The 5,522-nt window shown below is 40.8% G+C and overlaps 1 pseudogene; it reads left to right on the top strand.

Annotated features, from left to right (window-relative positions):
- Positions 1 to 2,668: 2,668 nt before the first annotated feature.
- Positions 2,669 to 5,378, top strand: LOC111383613 (annotated as a pseudogene).
- The last annotated feature ends 144 nt before the right edge of the window (positions 5,379 to 5,522 follow it).

Raw genomic sequence — 5,522 nt, 5'->3', positions numbered from 1 at the left:
GTTACCAAATGGCCCAAATACTCTATCTGGGGTTGGGCGAAGGAGCACTTTTTAATGTTGGCATGCAATTGATGTGCTTGCAAGGTTTGAAAAACCATCTTCAAGTGACGTTCATGCTCTTTCCCATCCTTACTGTATACCAAAATATCATCAAAAAACACCAAAACAAACTTCCTTAAATAACCTCGGAATACCTGATTCCTAAGCGACTGGAAAGTGGCCGGAGCGTTTGTGAGCCCAAACAGCATTACCAAAAATTCATAGTGCCCCTCGTGTGTTCGGAATGCTGTTTTATGTATGTCTTCTTCTCGAACCCGAATTTGATGATATCCCGATTTGAGGTCCAATTTAGAAAAAATTGTTGCTCCATGCAGCTCGTCCAGTAATTCATCGATTATAGGAATAAGAAATTTGTCGGGAATGGTGACTTTGTTGAGGGCACGATAATTAATGCAAAAGCGCTAACTTCCATCCTTTTTCTTGACAAGTAAAACGGGGCTAGAGAATGGAGATATGCTGGGTTGGATAATCCCGACTGCAAGCATTTCCCGGACCATTCTCTCTATCTCATTTTTTTGAATGTGCGGGTAGCGGAAAGGCCGAACGCTGACTTGCTCAGTTCCCTCTTTCAGTCTAATAGTATGGTCTGTTTCTCGACAAGGTGGTAATCCTGCCGGTTCCTGAAATATGTGTTGAAATTGCTGTATCAGCTGTTTGATATTTTCTGCTAATACCTCTTCCTTCCGAGTTTCCTTCCCCAAGCCCGAGATGCTTTCCACCCATATTCCCTGACCTTCTTCTTGCAAAGCCTTCACCATGGCCTTAAGTGATATTCCTGTTTTATTTAGCCTGGGTCCCCCTTCAGCACTATCATTGATTTCCCCATCCAAAGTTTCATGGTCAGGCACTTCCAATTAACCTCCATTGAGCCTAAACTCCCAAGCCATTGCATTCCCAACACGACATCGATTCCACCCAGCTCCAGCGGTAGAAAATTTTCTACTACGATCAGGCCCTACATCTCTAACACGACCCCTTTGCACATTCCATTGCCCTTGACAGATTCACCCGACCCCATAATGACCCCATAATTAGTAGTGGTCGTGATTGGCAGTTCTAATTCATGGACCAGCCCCAGAGAGATAAAATTGTGCGTTGCACCGCAATCGACTAGAATGGTCACTTCCTTTTGTCTTACCATGCCCTTGAGCTTCATAGTTCCTGGGGTTGATAACCCTACCACCGAATTCAAAGAGAGTTCGACCATCTCAGCAACCTCAACTTTTTCATCCTCCACCAGCAACTCGATTTCTCCTCCTGACTCATCTCCTTCCTGTAGCAACAAAATCCTAAGCTCTTTCCTCTTACACTGGTGGCCTGCAGTGTACCTTTCATCGCACCGGAAACATAACCCTTTTTCTCGCCTGAGCTGCCATTCGGCATCGGATATACGTTTGACTGGCGGGTCCTTGGTTGGCGCTATAAATTTCTCCCCCACCGTCATAGATCGGGTTGGGAATGAATTGGATTTCCTCCCTTCCCAGCGATTTGGAGCTGCCACTGTTTTAATTGTCCTTTAGGCCGGACTCTCCCTTGCTGTTTTCATTAAGTTATTTCGATCCTCTATGCGTTGGGCCATATCCATAATTTGGCCCAACCCCTTTGGGCCCAACACCCTAACCTCAGCTCGTACATCCGGCTTCAGTCCATTAACAAATATCCCTTCCATTACCTCCTCCGAGATCCTGGTGACTGGTGCTGCCAGCGACTCAAAATTCCTCCTGAATTCAGCGACGGTCCCTTCTTGTTTGACTACCAAAAATTTTTCACAAACATTTCCTTCTTGGGTCGGTCTAAATCGCTTCAGTAATTGCTGCCGGAATTGGTCCCAACTGTGAAATAGAGCCCTTGCCTCTGTCCACTGCAACCAGGAAAGAGCGTCGCCATCTAGGCTAACTCTAATTGCGCCCAGTTTCTCCTTCTTGTTGAGGCCATTGATTTTGAAGTATCTCTCAGCCCGGAATAGCCAACCATCTGAGTTTTCGCCGGCGAAGATGGGCATCTCCAGCTTCCTGATTCCCCTCCAGCTGTTTTCCTCATTGGGTTGCTCTACTCTCACTTCTTCGCCGCGTCTGATCTCTTGCCGGCCGGAGCTGATTGGAGCGGAATCCTCTATGATGCTACTAGACCCTTCTCCTTCCAGATCTTCCCTAACCCCGCTCTGGTGTTCACAAGCGCTGCGACAGTTTTCTGAGTTTCCTCCAGGGAGTGTAGAATCCTTACCATAATTTGGTTGAGAGTTTCCACCGATTTCTCCAAGATTGGTAGTTGTTGCATGCCTCCCCTCACTTCTTCTAGTTCCTTTTCCACTGCCTCCATCCTATTGTCCTTCTTTTGCTCCATTTGATCGAACGAGCTCTGATACCAAGTTGTTAGGATACCAACTAGAAAGAACAAGATAATGATGGAATAAATGCTTATTTGATTAAAAGAACGGTTGATTACAGAAACTGGAATGAACAAAAGCCTGAAGAAGGCTGTAAACAAGAATAAACCACTCTACTCCTCACTTGAATATTTTCGTGCCTTTCTATTCTTTCCTTCCCTTGTTTATAATATTTCCCCCTAACAGAATTTCCCTCCTCTCTTCTGCTTCCTAACCGAATGCTATTACCCATCCCTTCTAGTGACTTCTCCATTCTTCTGGTTTCTTCTAGCATAGATGAAACGGATTGGAGGCTTAACAAATTCACAAATATGCTACAATTGTTTTTTGTGGAAACTCCCCTCCTTGATATCCACTTGACAGTAATTGAGTAATGTAAGCAAGAATATCATCTCTTCAAGAACTGTGATGTACAGAGCAATTCTGTGGTTAGAAGCATAAAACAAATTTGTTGAAACATGATCTTGAATCTTTCATTTTGAGATTCATATGCTGTTGACAAGTAGTAGTTTTCCATATCTGCACATTATGTGTCTGAGTGCATGGACAGTTGTGAAGAAGAATATTATCATGAACTGAACCTTTTTGGTGTTTGCACTCCCTTCACTTTTGCCTATTTGTTCCTGTTCTTATGTTAGTTGCAATTTAATTTTACCAGCTTTGCAAATTTTCTTCTCTCTGCAAAAAGAACTCGATGAACTACTTGTACAGAGTATGTTATCTCAATGGGCGCAGATAATATTTCTAGATCAAGCAGCACATGTATTGGAAAACTAAGGTAACATTGAATATAAATTTTTTTATTCTATTATATCTGCCTTTGTGTTATTACTTTCTCCCATGTTAGATAAATGTTTCTTGTGATGTCTTGAGAATGTACGAGAGAGACAAATTTCTTATGGGGATACATACTGGAGTTTATAATTGAAATTCTAGTTCTAGGGATTTCTTAGAAGTTATTATATTAATTTATGTCAATTTGTAATTTGGAAAAATGATGATTGTTTCTCCTGTGTTGAATAGAGTTGTATAGTTTTGTTGGTGACATTACGTTCATTTGAGAATGCATACCAATAGGATGAAACCAGGAAAGTGTGCAAATGTGAAAATAAAATTTAAAAATTGTGTTGAAAAGGAATTCGTATTGAATGTTTTCTGGGATGTGTCTTCTGGCATAAATAAACATAAATCATTTACAAATAATCAATTAATGTAACATTAAGAGGAGCAAAAGATCTATTAAATAAAGAACCAAGCAAAAGAGCAAAAGGGAGGCTCAAGAATAACATTAGAAGGCACAAGAAGATAACGGAAATTATCATACTTCATTTGCCATGTGCTAAAGATTATTATTGGCAATTTTAGGTGGATGAAAATTCATATTGAAGCAACTTTAGCAAAATTCGTTAATATATAATTTCTTTAGAAGTTAATTTATCTTAAATAAGGAAGCAAACAAGTCAATGGTACATTATTTAAGGCCAAGGGCAAGATACAGTGAAGTTTTCTTAGGCTTGCAGAAGCGAATGAAATGAATTATCCTTATATATTTGCCTGAATTATGCTTGACTTGCACAATCTACGTGAACTTAATTGTTGCCTGCTACTCTCAAAATTCGGTTAATAGGTTATCATTTTTATCATTTGTTTTTAACGTGCAAAAAAATGTATGGATTCAGTAAAATCTGTACTTGTATATTTATTTCTCCTGGTGCCTTTGACTGAAAGCATTCAACTTCTATGAGAGAATTAAAAATGTTCCTTTGTATTGCCTCCAAGGCCTCAAGTACTTGGCACGAAATTTGATTTACCATTTCAACTTTGTACTAGAAAAATAGGGTATAGGACACCTTGTGGTCCTTGTCGGCGTGCTTTTGCTTCAAAGGTCTTGATTGTATATATGTTCAGTTTATGCTTTCTTCTCAAGACTGGTGCTTTTATATATGTTGATCCTATTGTAGTATTTGTCTTGGATGATGATGATGATGATAGTAATTTATCTATCCTCGATACTAAATCTTACTGATTGTTGCAGATCAGATTTTCTCGGCACGAAATTTTTAATGTATGATACACAGCCTCCTCATACTTGTTCACGTGTCCCTCCACCTGGGAAAACTAGTCGAAGATTCAACTCCAAGAAAGTATCTCCCAAAGTACCTTCTGGCACTTACACCATAGCCCAAATCACGTACGAACTGAACGTGCTTGGGACACGGGGACCGCGCAGGATGAACTGCATCATGCACTCAATACCTGCCTCAGCAGTTGATCCCGGAGGCGTGGTCCCTGGACAACCTGAACTCATGCCAAGGTCCCTTGAGGACTCATTCCGGAGCATTTCTTTCTTGAAATCTCTTGATCACTCGACCGAGTTCTGTAGCTCACGGTTTTCCGATATTGCTGGCGTGTGCAATGAGGACGATGATGGTAAAGGAAGACCCTTGATTCTCAAGAACAAGGCGCCAAGATGGCACGAACAATTACAATACTGGTGCCTCAATTTCAGAGGACGGGTGACAGTTGCATCGGTCAAGAACTTTTAGTTTATCGCCTCCACGCAACCACCAGCGGCCGCCACTAATGCACCACTGCCTTCTCAGCCAACCCAATCTGACCACGACAAAATCATCCTCCAATTTGGCAAAGTCGGCAAGGATATGTTCACGATGGATTATCGATATCCCCTATCTGCTTTTCAGGCTTTTGCAATCTGCTTGAGCAGCTTTGACACCAAGTTAGCTTGTGAATAGAGAAATTCAGTGCCTTTATTATCATCATTGTATCTTATTCTCCTCTTCACACGAAATGGAGATTGTTTTTATTATGTTTATGACTCTGCTGTAGAACTAGATTATAATTACTACCTTTTACTCGTGGCAGGGTTTTTACCTTCAAAAAATAAGAAGAATAAAAATGAAAAATCCTGACTTATCTGTCTTGATAACCACTTCTATTAGCAGTTTTATAGTTTCATGAATCAAGTTCCAGAGAGAATCAATGTGAGTTTTATGCATGGTTTGAGATTGTTTTTAACGTCAGAAATGCTGCTTTTCGAATAAGCGCAGTTTTTTTT

The sequence above is a fragment of the Olea europaea genome, unplaced genomic scaffold, assembly GCF_002742605.1.
Source record: "Olea europaea var. sylvestris unplaced genomic scaffold, O_europaea_v1 scaffold2724, whole genome shotgun sequence".
NCBI lineage: Eukaryota > Viridiplantae > Streptophyta > Magnoliopsida > Lamiales > Oleaceae > Olea > Olea europaea.
This window is presented reverse-complemented; position numbering and strand designations above follow the sequence as displayed.